Source organism: Canis lupus, chromosome 1 (genome assembly GCF_011100685.1).
Source record: "Canis lupus familiaris isolate Mischka breed German Shepherd chromosome 1, alternate assembly UU_Cfam_GSD_1.0, whole genome shotgun sequence".
In the NCBI taxonomy this organism is placed as follows: domain Eukaryota; kingdom Metazoa; phylum Chordata; class Mammalia; order Carnivora; family Canidae; genus Canis; species Canis lupus.
Window position 1 is genome coordinate 45151052 of NC_049222.1, and position 23176 is coordinate 45174227.

Consider the following 23176-nt stretch of genomic DNA (forward strand, 5'->3'; position numbering starts at 1 on the left):
AAGGACTAGATGGGCCTGGCAGTAAATATTCTCAAATATTCTTTGAGAATATTTCAGCTCATGGTTCATGCATTCTCAGTCTGTCTGAAAAGGCAGAGGTAGAGACAAGTCTCTGGAGGAAAGGGAGGGTGCTTTGTGCAGAGGGAAGCCAAAATGACCTTCAAAGAACTGGCCCTGGTGAAGTGGGTGACCAGGGAGTCAATGAGCTGAGCCAGCTCTCCACCATCCCTAGGTAACCTGGAGTCTGATGCAGAACGCATTGCAGTATTACAGGACACAGGCAACATGGTTGTTGGGACACCTCTGACAAGCTGCATGGGACACCACATCCTTGTGTTTGGTAGTTTGTCTTGTATGATGAGGTGTGAGGACGAGCAGGCTGTGAGGCTGAATTTGGAGAAACAGATTCTGTTTGAGATTCTTAAAAATATTGGCCTTGGGACTCAGCAACTTTTATGGGTCATCAATCAAAGAAAATTAGAGCTGGAAGGCACGTGACAGATTAGTCCATGAATAAGAACTCCACTGTGTCAAACTGGGGAGAAAGGAATTTGAAAAGCATATTTAATGCTCTTTGTTCCATAATGCACAATAAATTTTTTCTTAATGAAGTATAATTGACATAGAATTATTGACATATAATTGACATGAAACCTGTTAGTTTCAGGTGTACCTCATGGCGATTCTATATTTTCATAATTATGAAATGATCCCCACAGGAAGTCTAGTTACTGTCTGTTACTGTCTGTCACCCTACAGTTATAATGTTATTGACTGTATTCCTCATGCTGTCCATTACATCCCATGACTCACTTATTTTATAACTGGAAATTTGTACCTCTTAATCCCCTGCAACCGGTTTTGCCCACCCCGCTCCTCCCCTGCCCCCTCTGATAACCAACAATTTATTTCCTGTACCTTTGAGTGTGTTTCTATTTTGCTTTGTTTGTTGTTTAGATTCCACATCCAAATGAAATCATAGGTATTTGTCTTTCTCTGGCTGATTTCACTTAGGATCATACCTGCTAGGTCCATCCACATTGTGGCAAATTGTAAGGTTTCTTTTTATTCCTATGGCTGAGTTAATATCCTATCGAATGTATATACCACATCTTCTTTATCCATTCACTTATTGAGGAACTCTTAGGTTGGCAAATTAAAACTTTCTCATAACATGCTCTGGACAGAGGGAAATATGTGGAATCTGATTATGTGCAAAGACTATAGTAGGTTTAGGTTAGCAGCAGTTGCCAGGTAATGACTGCCCACCTCTGCCTTGGTTTCTTCGTCTATAAAGTGGGAGTGCAGATCCCAGCTGCTTAGAATAAGCATCAGGTGACATCATGGTAAAAATTCCTTGGAAGTTTGAGGAAACTTTAAAAACCTTTCTAAAAGAATGGTGCTGTTTGTCTCACTTCTAGAAACCCCATTCTCAGTCTCTGGGAATTGAAAACAAAATAGAATTACTCTGGCCCCCTGTAAGTGAATTAAGTGAAGAGAAATGAGGCAGTAGAAATGGAGTTGCCAGGTTTTGCAAATAAAAATACAAGGCACCTGGTTGAATTTGAATTTCAGATAACCATGAATGATTTTTTTAATGTAAGTATGTCTGAAGTTCAAACTTACCTGGGCATCCTGTGTTTTATCTCACATCCCTAATGGATTACAAACCTAGAATCACGGTAGACCCAAGACATTAGTTGATGGCTTGATGTCCTAGAATGTGTAGGGGTTTCACCAGTGGTTTTGGTCTCCTTAGACTATTCTAGATAACCTGTAATTGTTGTCCTACTTTTCTTTCTCCTTCCTCCTCATTCCCAGAATTGTGGAGCGTTGGCATTATTGAGCGTTGTGTCATGTTATTGTAATTGTTGGATAATGGTGATGGTTATTCTCTACTGAATACCTGATACACTTGACCCTTTACATCAATTATTTATCCTATTATTTATTTCCCTTCACAGACAAAACATGTGCGTTAGCTCAAGTTATACAGCTACTTTGAGTAAAAGAGGAGTCCTAACTCGAGGGTGTCTAATGATAAATCCTGTGTTCTTTAACAGCCACGTCCCGTGTTCTGGATGTAGATGACTTGTAGCCAACGCCATGCCAGGAAGTTACTGAGAGCTTGTCTTCTCTTCCTTCCTTCACTATCCGTGATGGGACTTTCTATTCAGATCCCTGCACTGTGTGTTCAGATTCCACACTCTGTCACTTTTCTTTTCAGATTTAGCCTTTGTTCACTTTCCCTAAAATAATATTTTATCTTGCTAATTAAAATAGTGCACTTTGATCCCTTCGGAAATGCTTAGGTCCCCTCCTTGCATCTGTAGCTCTCAGCAGGAGATAAATGAGCTCAAGCCGCCTTACGCACGTGACAACTTAGAGAAAGAATTAGAGGGGGCCCCAGAAGTTGGTCTGGGCTCAGCAACCATCTATTCACGACAGACAGTTTTAAAATGAGCGACATCAATAAAGAATGGAATCCATTGTTGAAAAATATTTTATCAACCAAATTATGTTTGAAGTTATTTTTATTTTCTTTCAGCTCTGTCACACACAACCATCTTTTCCATCTGATTTCACTTCTGCTGTGTTCTTAGCTGCAAAGATTTTAGAAAGATGACAGTTGGTCGACTATGAAATGTAGGATCTATTTTTATTCAAGATCATTGATTTAAGTTTGTCAAACTAAAGGAATGTCATGTTCTGTTCATTTATGGGATTAATACCTACCCAATGAGTTCTTCTAGTCTAGAAAATGTTCCAGTTCTCTAGCAATTAAAGATTAAGTTTTGACCTAATTTGTAGGGAGATTTTAGTTACAGGAATTTAAAATAATGTGAACCCTGACCAGCTTCCTCTGTGTGCCCACTTCTCCCCAGATAAATTTGTCCTTTCAATCCAGCTAAAAGCCTCTGAGAGCTTATGTGTGTGCTGAGTCCTGCAAAGCCTTGTCTTTGTCATCTTTCTCATTTTTTTTAAGCTGCATTTGACAGCTGCATGTGACATTTGGGAAATTGCTTTCAAAATTGTATTTGGCTGACGTTTAGTAGCCAATTTAAATATATAAGAAAACCACATCTTTTTAAAATTTTAAGCTGAAGGCATTTGCATTCAGTATCTCTTAACTAAGGAATAAAGTGAATGAACAACAACAAAACAGTCCCAGTTTTAAGTTATCTCTTGAACATTTTGTACTAAGGGGCATAGGAAATACTCAGCTGCAGTTCAGTATAGTATTCCAATATAAACTGATACAACAACCATGTATAGCTGTACATTTGAATTTGCTGAAGTTTGAAATCTACTTAAGATATATATTTGATACCATTTTTGCAGAACTGTGTCTGTGGGTTCTTAAGTAGAATTAATAATCACAAGACAGAAATGATTGGGAGAGGGATTTTGCACATTAATGATAGTAGGGCAAGTGTGGGAATTGTACCACATGCATATGTCAATAATGATAGTGCATATAGTTGTTGATATCCATGAGCTAATTTTTAGATATTGCTGGTATGCAACTTTTTATCTCTGGTGCTTAGCAAAGCACCAGGCCATGCCTAGTTCTCAGTAAATATTTGTTGAATTGAAATGAAGTGTTCTGGTTGGAGGGTTTATATTTATCTTTAACAGAGAATTGAAAAGTCTTTTCTCCATTTCACTCTGCACACTCCCCTGATTGTCAAGGAATGTAGGAATAGAACAGTTGAGGTTCTAAAATATTTCAATGAACAACCGAGACAGATAACAGTTTAGAAATATTAATATTTCATAAGAGGCTTTTTCTCAAAAAACATGTAAATATACTTACCTTTTCATATATAGGTACCTATAAAAATGAGAAAACAATGCAAGAGACAATGATAAAATAGACATATGAATATATCTTATATTGTGCTTTTTATTCATAAAAATATATTTTTTATCAGCCTATTTTACAACATCCACTATTTTTTTTTCCCATATTCTAATCTTTGCTCTGGTTTTCCAAAACAAGTAAGATAGAATTCTCTAGGTAATTTTATATGGTATAATGACAAATGTTCTTCTCAGAAGTCAGAACTTCTGTCATTAAAAATTTGCCCTTAGGACAGCCCAGGGGCTCAGCAGTTTAGCGCTGCCTTCAACCCAGGGCCTGATCCTGGAGACCCAGGATTGAGTCCCACGTCAGGCTCCCTGCATGGAGCCTGCTTCTCCCTCTACCTGGGTCTCTGCCTCTCTCTCTCTTTCTCTCTGTGTTTCTCATAAATAAATAAAATCTTTTAAAAAAATTTGCCCTTAAAAGTAGGAGTTATAGATTAGCATTGACTTTGTATTCAAACTTCCATTCCGGCATTATTATTGAATGCAATAACAGTAAATATCTCTATTCTGGGCACGTATATAAGTTACATGCTATGCCCCATGACATAACAATAAAACTTTGTTCATCTAAATAGATAATAGATAAAAATCATCCAGCAAAGTTACCCACTATATTTCACTGGTTCCACCAGGAGAACCATATTTTTTCCAGTAGGAGAAATCCCACCTTTATCATTGGAATCAGTGAAAAATAAAAAATAAAAATGTGAGATGTAGGTGCATCTGAGTGGCTCAGAGATTGAGCATCTGCCTTTGTCTCAGGGTGTGATCCCAGGGTCCTAGAATCGAGTCCCGCATCGGGTTCCCTGCATGGAGCCTGCTTCTCCTTCTGCCTGTGTCTCTGCCTCTCTCTCTGTGTCTCTCATGAATAAATTTTTAAAAATCTTTGAAAAAATTTTTTTTGAGGTGTAATGGGTTTTACTAGAATTTATTCCCTTAAGTGGGAGTCCTGCCCATACAGTGATGTGACTAAAAGAATAGACCTACCGAGTATAAATAGAAAAGCATTTTGGCAAATGTGTTTCTACTCCAAAGCTTTATATAGTAACTAATAATGTTGAGTCCAGTTCTCCAGACTTTTTAATCTTCCTGTTAATTCAACTACAATTAGGGTACTGTACAGGGAATTTTGTGGCTGCAGGAATCCTGCCTGGTTACATAGAGAAGTATAAAGTTATAAGGGGAACAGGAGACCTTGTAACTTAATCCTCTAAAAACTATTTTATACTTCCAATCAATGCAAACTGTTTTATGTTTTCAGTAATCTTGTAGTAGTGCCCTTAGAATCTGCCAGTCTTGCTACCTTTAGCGTTTGTGTCTCTGGTGGTGTAACCGAAATAGAACAGGGCACTGCTGGGCCCTTGTCACGTTTAACTTATCCTCAAAATTGCTCCTATCGTTTTAGGATATGTAGTTGGAATTCACTTTGGCTAAGTTGAGCTCCTTTATTGCTCTACTTACAGTGAGCATGACCCTACGTCCCCGTTTGCCCCCAGAGAGCCCCAGTTTATGCCTGTTGCTTCTTTTCCATCTTGAAATGTTCTTCCATGAACAATAAGTTGTATAGTCCTCGTGCCTTTAACTGTGAAATCAGATGAATACAAAGTCACTTGTCATACAAGATCACACGAAATTTGAATGACTTAGGAAGGAGAATGGAAGTTGTCAGAGCTCGGCAAGTTCATCTACCACCTTTGGGGGGGGGGGGAGCCGAAATAGCAACTTGCTGTTGTATTTGAGGAAGACCAACGGCACATGGCTGATGCCCCAGAAGGGCCTCTAACCTCCAGTTAGACATTTATCTCAACACATTTCTGGAGTGCCTATGTAGGCCCGGTGCCATGGGCAGCGATGGTGATACAGCAGCGATGGTGATACAGCAGCGAAGGTGAGAGAGCCGGCCCTATACCCTCAAGGAGCTGACAGGAGTTGTCCAGTCTGGCTCCGTCCAACCTGCACAAACAGGTCACAGTAAAACTGTACTTTGTAAACCAAAACCATAGTCTAGGTGTTCATCGTTTGCACACTAAGTTATGTTCTCTCCAACCTCATAGCCTTAGTGTGCTACTTTATTAGATCATAAACTCAGTGAGGAAACATCTGGAAGACCTGAGCCTTGAGAAATCAGCGGTGTGTCTGGAGTGCCCGGTACCGGCTGTGCCAGCACCACAGCAATCCCTGCCCAGGGACTGCCGGAATGTCCATTGCCATAAACACCTGAGAACAAAAACAAACTAATGATTTCCGTCCCAAACCATTTGCATGGTCATATACCTCTACGAAATCCTGACTGATTTACAGGTTATGTAGGAAAAGGCGGGAGGGGACAGCATTCCCTTTTACCCAGGAGTCAAGCCTATGGAAATATTTGCATACATGCAAGTAAATGCGTCTCTAATATATATTTTTAGCATTTTATGTGTAAAACCTGAATACGAATGATCTATCCAGCCACTAAACGTGAGTTAGGTCTGTGTACGCTGAACCCAGAGGTGTTCATCATACACCACGGGGTGAAAAAAAAGCAAATTACAGAACAGTATTATCCCTTATGGAGATTTTTGAAAAACCAACAGAGAGGGTATGTTTGTATGTATATATAAGAAAGTCTCAGAAGATAAATGGCAGGAGGGAACAGAGGGATTTTCACTCTCTCGTGGTAGTATTTGCACAATCATAACATATTACTTGTATAATTTTAAAAAGGTTTTCATTTAAAAAGTTTTTTTTTTTAAGATTTTATTTATTCATTCATGAAAGACAGAGAGAGACAGAGAGAGAGAGGCAGAGACACAGGCAGAGGGAGAAGCAGGCTCCATGCAGGGGTCTCCAGGTTCCAGCCCTAGGCCAAAGGCAGATGCCCAACCGCTGAGCCACCTAGGCATCCCTAAAAAGTTTAAAAAAAAAAAAAAAAAAAAAAAGAATGAAAGAAATCCTGACTGATTTAAAGGTATCTGCAGGATCCCCCACTGTTCTGAAACACAGCCAGTAAAAACCAGGAAGCGAGTTCCAGAGTCTCCTGAACAGCCAAAGCAGTTGTAACAAGGTCTGTTTTGGAGGAGAACAGGGGCCTGGGGGGACTAGGCCAAGTAAGACAGGTTTGGGCAGGCCAGGAGGTCACGGCCAGGACCATTGGTCAAGCAAGCAGGTCCAGTGTCTTGTTAGGAGGCATCAGACCATCTGGGAGTTGGTGGAGAGTATGTGTGTCTTTCAAGGCAGATTGAAGGGCAAGGCCTACAGGTCCAGCTTACTCCTGGTCTATGTGAATGAAGACAGGTCTCTTAGGAAGCCCACATATGCATCATAGAAGGAATGCAGACACTGCTCTGAGATTCTTGGTCATTGTAGTCCACAGTCATTCATTACAGAGATGAAACTGATAAGCTGTCCTGGTGGAGCAAGAAATTTCCACTCTCTAGTCGAGCATCTAGTGTGTGCAGGTGACAGCAGGAAGTAGTAACAGCTGGTAGCTTTACGTTGTGAGGTAACATAGAAATCTCTGCATGAAGAGCAAAAAGCAGCCAAAGGCATTGCATTGTACTGTATACAAATACCCGACTGTAGGCTGAGCTACTTTTATGTTCCGTGTGCAAATTTGTGGTAATGAAAAATTATCTTATGTGGAATATCCCATTTCTTAACATTGTAGATAACTGAGATTTATTTATTTTTTTTTTAATTTTTATTTATTTATGATAGTCACAGAGAGAGAGAGAGAGGCAGAGACACAGGCAGAGGGAGAAGCAGGCTCCATGCACCGGGAGCCCGACGTGGGACTCGATCCCGGGTCTCCAGGATCGCGCCCTGGGCCAAAGGCAGGCGCCAAACCGCTGCGCCACCCAGGGATCCCGATAACTGAGATTTAATGTAGATAACTGAGATTTAATGTTTATTGTAGACAAGAAGTCATCAGTTTACTTTCCAAGTTAGTTCACACAACCAAAAATTCATATTTAACTTTGAAACCTGTTTTTCTTTTCTTTTTTTTTTTTTCTGGTTGATTTTCAAGGGACTAACTTTTTAATATTAGGCATAAGAGGGATGTGGGCTATGACCTTGGCTTTTTCTTGCATGTACAGAACACTGAGTGCCATTATTTTTCCTCTCAACGCCAAATGGCTTTCTTGATCGTGCACTGCTTGTCTTTTTCATTTGAAAACACTTTGAAGGTCTTCCAGTGTAATTAAGAAAGTTTATTTTTGTTGAATTAAAACAGTAGCAAGTCTATTTTCCTTGAAACTAAGTGTAAAGATTGTTTCTTGTAAAACAGGAGGTATCCGGTCCTGTTTAAAGCATGACTGTTTGGGGTGGATATGATTCAAATCCAGTGTCTCCTATGGAACAGTGTTGAGGTGGCAGGGAGGACACTTGAACTGTCTGTGCGCAGATTTCCTCGTGTGAACCAGGAAGTCTGGGGATAGCGCCTCCTGCAGAGGGCCATTCAGGGATTGCGTGAAGGTCAAGTGTGTTGAGCCTTAGCACAGCACCTTGTTTGCACTTGAGGACTCAGGACTATTATTTTATTCCGATTGTTTCTCCAAAGGCTCCTCCAGGCTATAGACTCCAATCTCTGTAAGTAGTATTTTAGGAGCCCCCCTTCCCCCTTCTCTGCCCCCCACTGCCACCCCAGGGTGCCTGCCCAAATCCACCCTCTCACCACAAACTGGCCCGAACTGGAGGGAGGACAGGAGGAAAGGAGTCACTGTGATGCCCTCCAGCGTGAGGGATCTGGCCCATAAGGAAAAGCCATGGAACATTCGGGAGAGGTCAATGGCCAACAGGGACCATGGATATTCGACATTACCTATTAAAGGGAAGGAGCTTGGTTTTCACTTTGGAAGATGAAAAACACCATAGCAAACTTGAGTTTTCCCTTAAAAGATCACTTCTGACCTTCAATGATCCTGTCTGGAAGCCATCGCTTCCCCCCCCCCCCCCGCCCCCGCAACCCCTTAGGTCTTATATTGCTCTAGACAACAATTATTTGGGTGGATATTTCATTTTTCATTTTATGGCAGCCTTCTGGTTCATGTGTTTATGTTTATATATTGCTATCCGAGGAGCAAACAGGAGGCACCCTGTATCCATCAGATTTGATGTCTCTTCCAGAATCTACATGGGAAGTGGATGGCACTCTTAAGTGGGTCCCCAAGGACCTGCAGGCGATCAGTGATCTCCCTGACTCTCCAGCATAGCCGGCAGCATTCTCTTCACCGGGAAAACACTTGGCAGCAAGCAGTTTATGAAAGGCACTTTTTTGGAAAGCCCTGAGCATTCCTGATACTCCCTAAGGAAATTCTATTTAAAATTACCACTCTTTATTAGACTTAGCTAAAAATATTCATCACATACCATCCTAAGTGCTCAATTAGGTTGAATATTTATATATACATTAAGGCTTAGCCGTGGCTGTATTTATGAAGTGTAAGCGAGCACTGAGTAAATGTACTCCTCCCTTCCCAGGAAGAACCACTCGCCGTGAAAACAGTGCTAGGATTGTGCATGTTTGTGTTTGCTGGCAGGGGTGGGGGGATTTTTCTCCTTTTTTTTTAAATGCTAGTTCGCCTTCCTTGTGGAATGCAAAACTGGGTCCAGAGGGGCAAGGAGTGAAGGAAGGAGCCGGACAGAGGGCAGGTGATGGAGGGCAAGGTCAGGAAGGCTCTGCCAGGAGACAGGCTCAGTAACTCCCACGCCCCCCCAGGGGACAGGTAAGGGGGGCAGGGGGTGCTGGCCAAGAGCCCAGGTGTGGACCGGGTGGTCATGGGGGGAGCACTCACTGGTAGAGCATAAGCACACGGTACGATAAAGCCCTGATGGTGGGGGCTTGGAGGATGAGCAGGGCGCAGGCTCTGCATTTGTTTCATGTCGCCTGGCAGATGTGTACGTGGCAGTCTTCTCTTTGTATCCTTCTAGAAGGAAACAGCCACTCAGGCGAGGGAAGGGGGTGGTGACTCATCTATGGGAATTATTCTCTCTACCTGCTTCCCAAATAATAATATTGTAGCTATAATCTCTCTAGTTTGGGGCAAGGAGGTAGTGTATAATTTTCGTTAATAGTTTCCTAACAACCAAAGGTGGGAAGTGACATTCTTCTGCATACCCAGGACCTGGACTTTCACAGGTAACTGGGGTAAAGTGGGAAGAGCATTGGAAGATTGGGGTGCACATCCCGGATCTGACACCTGCCTTACACCATGACCACACCTGAACCTGTTTCTGATTCACGAGGCTCCCTTAATACCTGTCTTGCCAAAATGCGAGGATAAAAAAATGTGCGGAGACCTTGTTCTAGAGACAGTCCTAGCATATGCTCTATAAAATGTTCCATCAGCGATGTCACCCATGATGACACCATCATCACCAAGGCTTTAGAGTGTAGCCAGCATGTCAGCATCAAGCAATGTATTTTATATAATCAGTGTTAACAAGGACAGAGCATCTTTGGCAGCAGAATATAGGAATACTTCCATCGTGGCAACCTGAAGTAGTCCCAGAGTATTCTGAATGTTAAGGGCTTAGTAAGGAAGGATTCATTCAGCCAACAGGTAGTGCAAACCTGCCAGATATTTCAGGCACTCCAGGAGATGCTCCTTCTCCTGCAATGGTAAAAATACTCATCCTAACCTTGAGTTCAGAAAAATAGAAATTGACCTAATGCCCTTTCTGAACCAGTGTGGATGGTGTTACACAACAACTTTTATAACAGTAAAATTGGTAAAAATGATTATAGTTTTTAGCTACCTATATGTATGTATACACACACACACATACACATGCACACATACATATTTGGCTTCACACAGGAGAAGTTTAGCACTCTCAGAGCTAGAGAAGGTCTGAGTGTTGGCTGTTCTGGAGGCCAAATGACCAGTTACCTGCAATGCCTTCCCACCCAGTTCTCCCTAAAGCTACTGTGCTGTTCCTCATGGTCTGTATGGGGGCCTGCCTGGATCAACATGTAAAAAGTCTTCCTGTTTTTTTTTCTTTTTGAGAGGTTAATGTACATACTATGCAACTCATTTCCTCTTTATTTCACTGCTTATACGTGTGCTAATTCTAGTCATGAAAGTCTTTTGCATATACACATATTCTCTTAAACTATCTGCTTCTCATTCTCTCTTTACTTTCCAAGGAAAGGAAGAATGTCCTGTCCTGCCCCTTAGGCGTTTCCTCTGAATAATTATTGGGTGCCTGTGCCTGACAATACCCTGGTTTTATAGTTGGTAGGAGACTGGGTAAGACATTAGTCCTATATCCATAAAGTTCATATGCTCATAGAGCTGAGAATTTATAAACCAAAAACTATAGGACAAGGTAGAAAGTAAGTGCCAAAGCATGAGACTTTTTCAGTTGAAAACTGAAAAAAAAAAAAAGTGCATTAGTATAGATTTTCAGATGTTCTATATTATTATTTGAAATAGTACAGGAAGTGGTGCTCGGGTGGCTCAGTTGGTTAAGCATCCAACTCTTGGTTTTGTTTCAGGTCATGATCTCAGGGTCCTGAGATGGAGCCCCACTTTGGGTTCCATTCTCTGTAGCGAGTCTGCTTTTCTCCCTCACCCTCTGCTCCTCCCCCACTCTCTCTCTCTCTCTCTCTCAATAAAATAAATAAATAAAATCTTAAAAAAAGAAATAGTACAGGAAAAGAAAAAGTTGTAAGTATAAAAGAATGAGCACATATTGGTCATCAGTTTGGCTTTAGGTTTTGTTTTATTTGTTCACCCAACAGATAATTGAGTGGCCAGGCACTGTGTTGGGTGCTAGAGAAATTAAATGCCGTCATCCATTTAGAAGCTCCGAGCATAATAGTAACAGAAGGCAGGAAAGTATGGAAACGAAATATGTACCCAGTGTGTTGCATGTGACTCCATGGGATCCAGGTCTGGCGGCTAAGAGGAGGTCCTCTGAAAGGCTTCATAAGGAAGGTTAGTCCCATGATTTTTGAAGACCATAGGGGGTGTGATTTCATAGAAAGAAGGTTGTGGGGGAAGCAAGCCTCAGAAAAATCAATGAGCTTCCTTGGGAGGGTGAACATTTGTAAAGTCTGATTCCAAGTTTGCTAAGAGAGAGAGAAAAAAAACACAAGGGAAATTGCATAATTTTGAGAAAGGAATGATGTAAATGTAAGATGATGGTGATTCTAAGTGTTTTTTTTACTTTATCCATTAGGTTAGGAACAGTTAAAGGCAGGTTACCTATTAAAGAGTCTCGATTAAGCTTTCCTAGGAAGTCAAAACATTTTTCAAGACATACTGCTTATTAACCCTAGATATGAAAGATTTATTAAAGGCAAAAACTACAATGATGCTTCATATAACTGAATCCCAGAAAATCTTGGCTCTGGTCCTGAAAATCTTGAAATAAAATGTTTTCTGGAACATTAATTGGAAGACAGCTTGCTATCACCAAATTGTTAGTCTGTGGTAGAAACTCAAAACTGCTAACAGATGCCTCCTACAGATTTTTAAAATATGGAATTATTTCAGCCAGCTACCAAACCATTGATCTATGTAACTTTTTAAAACTATGAAATATGCATATAAATCTACATAACCATTCGACTGAGAAAAAAAGCGTTCCTCTTTGTACTATCTACCGTAAACATCTGATTGCCAAACTGAGACTGGCTTTGACTAGAATTTAGCTATTTAAATTAACTCCAGAGTTTATCTAAAAACAATTCACATTAAGTTTTTAAAAAATAGCATTTACATTTTAATCCTTGACTTCTTTAGTCCTTAACTAACTGTGTGACCTTGGGTAGGTTCTTTAGCATGCCTAAGGAATGCCCAGGTTCCTCTAAGACCCTGCTTCCAGGGTCTCCTGGGTGGCTCAGTTGGTTGGGCACCTGCCTTCAGCTTAGCTCATGATCTTGGGGTCCTGGGATTGAGCCCCACATTGGGCTCCCCACTCAGCAGGGAGTCTGTTTCTCACCTCTCCATTGGCCCCTCCCCCTTGCTCATTCTCTCTCTCTCCCAAATAAATAAATAAAATCTAAAAAAAAAAAAAAAAAAGACCCTACTTCCAGTTTGAGCATTTGAGATTTGCACAAGCACATATAATCTATATATGTTGTTAAAATATTTAGAATATTAGAATATGGGACGCCTGGGTGGCTCAGCAGTTGAGCATCTGCCTTCATCAGGGCATGATCCTGGAGTCCCAGGATTATGTCCGCATCAGGCTCCCTATATGGAGCCTGCTTCTCCCTCTGCCTATGTCTCTGCCTCTCTCTCTCTCTCTCTGTCTCATGAATAAATAAAATATTTTTTAAAAATTAGAACATTTTAGAATATTTAGAATAAAACTCCCCAATTATTCACATCAGTTAGTTAATGAGTTTACTAAGGTATATGGGGCCAGGCCCACTCTATGCCCATTTATATTAATTATATTTACTCCCATGTAGAGTTAAATAGAGTGAGGAAAGTAAAGAGAAGTCCTTTAGGAGTTAGACTCCACTTCCAGACAGAGCTGCCAGTCAACTCAAAATGGGAGCACAAGGGGAGGGCATTTACTCCCTGTACTGGTGATCCTAGTGGGGAGGGGAGACCTCAGTTAATACACACCCGCCACACCCTGCACCCAATCCAGTTCACAGGTGCCTCTTTGAAACAAACGAATGTATCTTTCTCCTATTTTTATAATAAAATTCTAATCATGAAGCCTCTTAATTTTCAAAATGCCCCTTTTGTATTTTTTTAACTTTTGCTAAATACTAAAGAGTATCTGTCCAATTGTGTAGATAATATAGATAAAACTGGATCTCAGAATATGCAGATTCTATTATTATTTCTATTTCAAAAATCATACGAGTAATGCATATGGTAGAAAAAAGTAGATGATGGAGGTAAGTATGAAAGAAATAAAATCACCTGTAGTTCTAAATCTGGGCATTTTTTTTATTCCTTAAAATATAGCAGATTTTTGTTTGCCATATAGAATACATGATAGTGTAGAATAAAACACTGCAAAATTAAAAAGATTTTCATCAGAAACTAATATAATGTTATGTCAACTATACCTCAAAAAATATATGGAGAGAGGGAGAAAGACCAAAATAAAAAATGTAATTGGGAAAAGGATGAAATAATATGTGTAAACATAGGAAAAGCTGTTGTTAAATCATACTCTTAAAAAAAAAAAAAAAAAAACCAACAGGGGCATCTAGGTGGCTCAGCCAGTTAAGCATCTGCCTTTGGCTCAGGTCATAATCCCAAAGGTCCAGGGATTGAGCCCTGGGTCTGGCTTCCTGCTTAGTTGGGGGCCTGCTTCTCCCTCTCCCTTTACCCTCGGCTCCTGCTGCCTCTCTCTCCCTCTATCTCAAATAAATAAATAAAATCTTTAATAAAAAGAAAAAAGGAAAGGGGCTCCCAGGGGGCACAAATAGTTAGGCATTAGATTCTTGGTTTCCACTGGGTCATAATCTCTGGATTGTGACTCCAGGCTCAGCGCAGAGTCTGGTTGGAATTCTCTCTTAAAATAAATAAATAAATCTTTTTAAAAAATAGTAAAATAAATGTTAAAAATTTTAAAAAGGAAAGAAAAACTTCTTAGAGAGCTTAAGACACCATAGAGTAGAGGAAGCATGTGAGTTTTGGTGTCACTCAGAGCTGTGCTTTTGATGACTTTACCCCTCACTCATGGGTTGCTTGGGGCCACAGGCTTCATATCTCCGAGTTGCTCTGCAAAAATGGGGATAATGATGCCTGTCTGGGGTATTGATGGCAGTTTCTGGTGGTGGCACCATGGAAAGTAACCAGGTACCTGTTACCATCCCTAAGTGGATGGGCATGTGTAGTTGTGGCACCTTGCACACGTGCTTGTACCGTGACAGTGTTTAGAAGAAGCTTTCAGAGGGTTCAGAGATAAACTCAGTGGATAGAGTCTCAAAAAGGGAATTGGACTCAAGAGGAATAATAAAGTCAACAATGTAACCCTGCTAATATATGCAAAGTGACCCTAATCCTGATGGAAAAGAAACGAGGTCTTTGTACAAAGGACACTTCAGAGGAGATGCACAGCCCCAGACTGACCATGAAAGAGTAGTCCAGCACTCCATGAAAGAAAGCCAGCAAGGAGGCTGCAGGTCGGTTTGAGATTGGGGCTTATGTAAAATACTGCAGACAGCAACAGTTGTCTTTTCAGCGCTGCTCAGAGTGAAAACCGTGAGGAAGGGAGATGCGACTCCTCGGGGCAGGTGACATTATCTTAATAGACCTAGAACAAACCCTGCAGAAGAGGGAAAAGTCTAAGGAAGGTAGATGGACAATGAAAAACCCTGGCCTTGAAAAATGGCATCCCTGGGAACAAGAAGAATGGATAGGTTGACCTCAAAATTGCTGCAAGATCCAGAAATTGTGAGGTGAGCAGGAAAGGATTCCTGTGCTTGGAACTGGGCAAATGTTTTTGATTTTCAAGCAATGTTCTTGTTTCCTAGAACTACAAGCCAGTGAACTTGTCACCATTCTGAGCATGATGCTGAAAAGAATTAATTAAAAGGTTTGTCAGTTGTTAAAATAAGGGGGAGGGTGTGGATTCTGTGCCCCAAAGGAACTAGTATAGGTTTTGGCGATTCCTGCCAGAAATAAGATTGCAGCTTTTAAAGAGGGTCATTTGACTGGCAGATGAAAAATGTTACAGATGCTCTGTGTCAGGATGTGAGTGAGGTAGCTGAGAAAGTTGTTAAAGATTCATTTGTGGAAGGAGTGGAGACATAGGGCCTGGGTGTTAGTGCAGCCTGACTGGCTCACACCACTCTACTCAGAGTCCTGGTCAGTGGACCAGCGTAAACCCTAGAGGTGGGACTGCTTGAGGGTGGCCCCCAATCTCACGGTAGAACACGGGGTGAGGGGGTGCCTGCCGATCTGGACAGTGTGGGGCAGGATCAGAAGCCACAGCCTGGTCAGAGGGAGGAAGCAAAGCCAAATGGATGCAAAAGAAGGTCCAGGACACAAATGAGGGGAGTGAGGGACAAGGACACCTGGAACAGGGAGGGGCTGGACTGCCCTATGAGCCAGTGCAGACAAGTCTGGGCCGGGGTGTCATTGCGGTGGCACCGGTGTCCTCATGCTCCCTGCAGGGAGCCCAATGTGGGACTCGATCCCCAAACCAGGATCACACTCTGGGCCGAAGGCAGGTGCTCAACCACTGAGCCACCCAGGCGTCCCACAGTTAAAGGGTACCTTAAAGGGTATGTTTCAAATGTGTCCATAGGAGAATGATCCAGATTTGGGGGAGTCTGTCTAAATCAGATGAGGATTAATATGCTCATCCTGGAGAACATTTGAAGGTTTTTCTGGCCACTGGTTTACAATAAGTGAAGTGCAGTAGAAAGATTAGACTTATCTTTGGTGACACCAGAGGGCATAGATTTCAGGCTTCCAAGCCCTTGAGGGAAGCCCCCAAAAGAAATAGAAACCTCAGGAGAGAGGCCCAGCCCCTGGAGAGGCAGCCTGGACAAAAGGCACTTTCAGGGATGAGAGATAAGTCGGGGATCCAAGGAAGCACCCGTCTGACAACTTGAAATCCTGTGGTTCTAAGTCTGTCATCTGTCTTCTATTCTTCTGTATAGTTGTGGTTACTAAAGGCATCGTGTGCAAATTCTGAATTGTTGCTGTAAAAGATGTGCTATTCGAGACTGTTCCCTTCTTTTTGAGCTGTATGATTCAAAACTAAAAGGTTTGGGTGATCTTGTCAGAAAAAGGCTTCTGTTTCAACCCGGATCATTCCATACCATTCGTTATTATCCTTCAGGGAGGAACTGGATTGAAATGAAAGGTAGAGGTAGGACCTAATTTGCATATCTACCCTTCTGGGTGCCAGGGAGCTGTGCACATTCTTGCACGTCAAAGCGAGCCAGGGCTTTTTTCTTAATTTTTTTTTTAAAAGAAAAGAATGATAACCAACCACTTTTTTTTTTTTTTTCAGATAGGCAGATTGTTAAGGATGGACATTTTAATATAGTTTACATTTTTAAAAATTTGTCTTATTTATTGTTGTAAATATAAAAGGAAGTCCCTCCTGAGAGCTTTGGGGACCAGCCAAAGGCACGATGTCATCAACTATAACTGATAATTGATGGCAAGTTTCCCGGTTCTGGTCAGTGCTACCGTGACCACGCCCGGAGATCAAATACTTGCCCTTGTCCTTTAGCACAGGAGAGGGGATGCAGGAGCCATGGGAACTTTATTTCCACTGTGTTCCCACGCAAGGGGGAGTGCAGTGGGTGGTCAGGCACTGCTCCTGACTCCCGATGGGCGCGGTCAGGGAACCAGGGAGCTGTTTGGCTGGTCACAGGTGTACCTTCTACACACAGCGTGTAAACAGTGTTAACTATGGGCTTCCCCAGAGTATGCCGCAGCTGGTCAGAGTTGTTCAACAAGGCGCTGTCCTCATTACGGAGGATGCTGGTCTCCTGTGACGCTGGGTTGGCCCAAAGGCCTGTTGTTGTTGACACTAAGTGGCTCCCAGGTGCTTTGCTCTGAAAGTATCAGGTGATCAGTCCTCTGCTCTTCCTTTTCTCTTCCTTTCTCTCCTCTCTCAGTCTCTGTCACATACACACATACCCTCTCACTCTTCCACACTCCCACGCATTCTCTCTGTCTTCATTTAGAGAAAGCTCTGGAGAGCTCCTCAAAGCAGTGCCCAGCCCCAGCTCCTGTGAGCGTCTCTCACTCCCTTTTTGTGCTTTTGTAGCACACTTCTGTCCACTTGCTTTAATTCTCTCTCTCCGGGCATGTAAGCTGGCCGAGGACAGAGGGGGTACCTTATTCACCTCTTTGTCTCCAGCTCCCAGAACATCCCAGGCATGTGGTAAGCTCACGAGAATTCTCTGGAGGAGAAAAAAAGGAGGTAACTTGTAAAAGGAGCATTCTTATAGTCAAGAATAAGTAGTAAAGGATACACATCCTTGAAATACATCTTTGGTTCCAGATTAACCATGTTGCTGCGGAAGTGAACACAACCTATTATGTTAGCTCAGAGTCCCTGAGGTACCCATGCATCTAACTCCCCAGTAGGCTGCTAAATAAAATACAGGATGGCCAATTAAATTTCAGATACATAACAAATAACTTTTAGTATAAGCATGTCCCATACAATTTTTGGGACACACTTACACCAAAAATTATTTCTTATGTATTTTCATTTGCTATATTTGGTAAACCTATGTCAAGTTCCCTGATATATATATTGATTTGCCACATTTTAGGATGTTTCAGTGTTCTTTACAGTTTTCCCAAGAAGAAATCAGCTCTGGTATCAGCCTTGCCCCCCAGATTTGGCACCACTGATTAGAGCCATGGTTCATTCAGAACCTTTCTTGAACTGAAATACATATGACGAATGACGTTTATGTCTGAATCCCTCTTAACTCCTCCTTCATTTTCTCCCACTCAAGAAAGCATTGACTATAAATGATAGTGACTGTTACAGGAATAACTTTGAATCCTTTAGACTTATTATTTACAAGAAATAGTTTTCAGATTTGTACTTTATTATTGTCACTAAACCTGGAAATGACTTGTCTCCTCTCGCAGCTAATTACAAATGGACTTTGAGATTGAGGGTGAGTGGCTAGAATTTAGTGGTAAAAAAATGAAGACTATGGATTTTATTTCACTTCTGAGATGTATTGCTTTCTTTGCAAGAGAAAAATTATCTTGGACTCAAGAAGACCTTTCTAGAGAGAGCGAGAGAGAGAGAGAGAGAGAAGAGTAAAAAGCTTACCTCATTACTAGAAACATACCCCAAGCATGGATATCATTAATAGTCAGTTGACAGTTTCCTTTTTACATGTAACAAAACAAAATTGGAATCCATCAAACTCCACTGACAGGGTCATTTAAATAGTCGTAGTTAAAAGGTTTTTATACAAAAAGCTATATTACTGGGAAATGAGTACAGGCATATCTCAGAGCTATTGTGAGTTCAGCTCTAGACCACCACAATAAAGTGAGTATCACAATAAAATGAGTCAGATTAAGATTTTTGTCTCCCAGTGCATACAAAAGTCATGTTTACACTATATTGTAGTGTATGAAGTATGCAAAATAGCATTATATTTTCAAAAATAGTATATGCTTAATTTAAAAATACTTTATTGCTAAAAAAAAACTGGCCATTATCTGAGCTTTCAGCAAGTCATAATCACTGATCACAGGTCACAAGAACAAATATAATAATAATGAAAAAATTTGAAATATTGCAAGAATTACCAAAATACGCAAAAACAGAAAGTGAGCAAATGCTGTTGGAAAATTTGCGCCAATAGACTGGCTTGGTGCAGGGTTGCCACAAATCTTCAATTTGGACAGAACGAAGTATCTTCAAAGAACAATAAGGTGAGGTATGCCAGAGTATCTTTTTTGATTTTATATCCACCACCAAATGTTTAGTTCCTTAACGATAAAAATTGCCTTGGCAGTTTAAGAAATATCGCAGATATGCCAGTGGACTAAAGCACAATTGGAATAAACCAAAAATAAAGAATATACCATATTTCCACTGAGATAATTTTTTCCACTGAGATAACATATTTTAAAATTTTATTTATTTATTCATGAGAGACAGAGAGAGAGAGAGAGAGAGAGAGAGAATGAGAGAGAGAAGCAGAGACACAGGCAGAGGGAGAAGCAGGCTCCATGCACCGGGAGCCCGATGTGGGACTCGATCCCGGGTCTCCAGGATCATACCCCGGGCTGAAGACGGCGGTAAACCGCTGAACCACCCAGGCTCTAAGATAACATATATTTTTTAAATTTTTTAAAATTTTATTTATTTATTCATGACAGAGAGAGAGAGGCAGAGACACAGGCAGAGGGAGAAGCAGGCTCCACGCAGGGAGCCCGACATGGGACTCGATCCCGGGTCTCCAGGATCACACCCCGGGCCAGCACTAAACCACTGGGCCATATTTTTTTAAGTATCTCTACACCCAACGAGGGGTTCAAACTCATGACCTCAAGAACAAGAGTCGCATCCTCTGCCAACTGAGCCAGCCAGGGGCCACTCTACTGAGATAATTTTTAATTATTATTTTGAAATATAATTGAATTTTTTAAGGGGGGGGGGTGGAGAGAGAATCCCATGTAGGCTCCACGTTCAGCACGGAGCCCAACATGGTGCTCCATCTCATGACCTGAGCCAAAATCAAGAGTCAGTCACTCAACCGATGGAGCCACCCCAGAGCCCCTATATAAATTCTTTTTTTTTTTTCCTTTTTTAAAAGACAAACCCTAACACAGTACCACACCTAAATTATAGCTTGAGTTTACATTTCTTTTTCCTAAGAAACAAATGAAGAGACATACCAGTTATTCAGCCCCTTTGGTTGTTGGCAAGTATCGATTGTCAATGCTTGTGACATCCCAGAAGCATGGTTAGGAGCTGAGCATAATGCAAATGAAAGAGTGATATATGAATACCCATCTTACGGCCACCTGGGACCACCTAGTTGAATTTATTAAAACTACTAGAAGTGGGTGGCCTTCTTCCCTATGTCATGACTCCGTGCCCCATGCCCTTGTTGCTTCGTGGCATATTGGTCCATGTCCAGCTACTACTATGTAAACCTGGGACCGCTTCTCCAGAGTGGCACTCTATTAAGCATCCCAGGAGATGTTCCAAAGAGGGAGCTATAGAATGCGAAAGGATGTGCAACTTGTCATAATTCCAGAGAGAAAGAAAGCCAGAGATTTTGTCAACATTTTTGGCAACTAGATTCTCCGGAGATGATTTGCTCACATGCGCTTGGCTGGCAGCTTGAACCCAACAGTGGGTTCTTGATGCAGAGGAGCACTTTGTCAGACTGGTTTATTGTACCGCCTCGCAGACATTTCCTGTCACGCGACCTGCACCAAGCTGGAGGCCTTCATTGGGGGATGAAATGTTTCCTGTGTTGAGGAAACATCACCAAAAATGAGGACAGACTTTGGGTGCAAATGTAAGCCCTACGTTGTAGGAGCAGCGTGAGCTGAGAGGGTGACATAGCTTCCAGGGGCTGGTGTGCTCATCTGTGAAAAGAGGTTAAGGATAGCTGCTTGAGGCTCAGGAACAGGAGTTGGGTCCTCATTTCTCTCCCTCCACACCACAGTGATAAGCCTGCAACCCCACTGTAGGCCCCTTGCCAGGATTTACAAAGGCTTGCTAAACTCACGCAGTCACTTAAGGAAGAGGGTAAACAGTTACAGGCCAAGTTGTCTGGAGAGGTAGAAGTATTTTCTTTGAAATTGCCAGAAAGGACACAGGCTTTTGATTGTGTTGAGTGGCAGGTGGTTGGAACAGTAAGTAGCAGTTTCATTTGAAGATATAAAAAGACAACGGAGGAGTGCCTGGCTGGCCTTATAGAACATGCGACTCTTGATATTGGGGTCATGAGTTCAAGCACCACCGTTGGGCATAGAGGTTACTTAAAAATTTTTTTTTCCAAAAAGGCAACTCAGTGGCAAACTTTTAATAAATTGTCCATATCTCATGATGGCTGTATTTTTCTTGTTGTGTAATTCTCTGTCATAAATAGTTTACAGGCAGGGCTGTGCTCGTGTTGTCCTGGGACCTGTTGGAATTCTGTTTCCTTAGCTCCCCTGTCTCCTGGCCAAACAACTTATGCCAAGAACACCTAACCCTGTCCTTGTCTTTAATCCAGTTCTACCATGCTGCCTGGCCAAGGGTGTAGACTCTGCTGGTCCATCCTTCTGCTGGACCCAAGGAGATTACTTTAACAGCTAACCTATCAAACTTATACAAATGATAAATGTACTAAAAACCGAGAGGGGTTTTGGGGTCCTAGTTCTCAGTGTGTATATGACTGGGGGAGGAAAGAGGGAGAGACTAAAATTAAATTATTTAAATAATTTAATATTTATTAATTATTTAAATAATTAAAATTAAATCAAATTATTTAGAATCGACTTGTGTTCCTGACATTTTTAGAACACCTAACACCGAAAGGAAGGGGTGATTTTGTCTTGAATTATTATTTGTAAAGTGGATCAGGCTTTCCTTTAGTATGCATTATAATTTCAGAGAGGGATTCAATTTTCCAAAAATATGATGCTAAATGAAGAGCATTAGGTATCTAATCAAGAAAATAGTCCCTGAGTTCATAAGCGGAGAGTTTCATTTTAGGGAATCCCCCAGGAGTGGATCCCTAGAGTGGATCCAAGGGGAGGCTGCATTTGTCATGGCCTTAATTTGACTTGATTCATTGATACATCTTAAAATCATTGTAGGACAAGTCTTTCCCAATAAAAGTTGTGTATATGTTAGATCAGTGGCCTTCGAACTTATGCCAGAATCTGTGAGGTCAGAGTGTGCAGGATCCTATAAGGGCCTGGGAAAACTGGCTTCTACCCAAGCTGCTTGGCACTCATGCGTCTGACACACTGGACTCTCACAGCTTGGAACTAGGAAGCTAATTATAAACTAATGCTCAAGTCCCTTAGCATTCCTGGCTCTAACATGTATGGTTTCAGCTATTCCAGGCTGACTCGTGGCATGTAATAATCTACAATTTTGCCAAGGCACAGATGTGAGTTAACCTTCATTGCGAGCCAAGTAGGCAGCAGTGTATCACTTTGTGGGTGAGCGGGCCCACCTGGCCTTTTTCTACTCATTATTGCATACCTGTTTGAGGGGGAAATTAATACTACAATGGGATTTGTGATTTGGGGGTCTGGTAACATCTGAGAAGTATCCTTCCTCTGATGTTTAAGGTATTCTGGGGAAAGACATAGGACTCTGGACAGCTGGATGGAATGCAGGTGCCATAGCCCAGGGGGTTATGAGATATGTCCTGGGATGTTCTGTGTCGTATCACCTCAAGAGCAATAGAGGGATTTCTATGTGGGGAACAGATGTACATCAGCTTTCAAACAGTGCAGATGAAGAGATTTTCTTATCCCAAATCCTGGTCAAGTCTTCTGAGAAATATGATTATAAAAGCAATCTCAATTCAAATTTTTTTAAAAAGTCGTATCCCATTCTATTTTGTGTTTTCACATTTGCCCAAGATAGGTGTCCTGAAACTGTGCTATTTGTAGAAGAAAGAGTATGTACTAGTGGTTCATTAACTTGGGTCATGTTTGGAGTCCTCTGTGAGCTTGTTAAATAGAACACTGTGCTTTCCAGATAGCTATCATTCTGTTTAAAAAATAAATAAAAAGACATGCAATTCAGATATAGTGTTTGTCCCTGACATCAGAATTACTACTCTGTGTGCTGAGGGGGCCTCGGTTACAGCCCAGTCAGGCAGATGGTTGTTTGCCGTGGGGTAGCTGGTCCAAGTCCTCTCCGCACTACAGTT

General features: G+C 41.6%; 1 protein-coding gene across 24 annotated transcripts in view; it reads left to right on the plus strand.

Moving 5' to 3' along the window:
• The window catches only part of SCAF8 (SR-related CTD associated factor 8), a 221958-nt gene that overhangs the window by 116199 nt on the left and 82583 nt on the right, over window positions 1-23176 (plus strand). For 4 of the 24 annotated variants that reach the window (XR_005353706.1, XR_005353714.1, XR_005353708.1 and 1 more), the window contains exon 22: window positions 11600-11795. The exons of the other annotated variants lie outside the window; for them this stretch is intronic. The gene's annotated coding sequence lies outside the window, so the exon portion shown is untranslated. The remainder of the gene's footprint in view (window positions 1-11599; window positions 11796-23176) is intronic. 24 annotated transcript variants of the gene reach the window in all.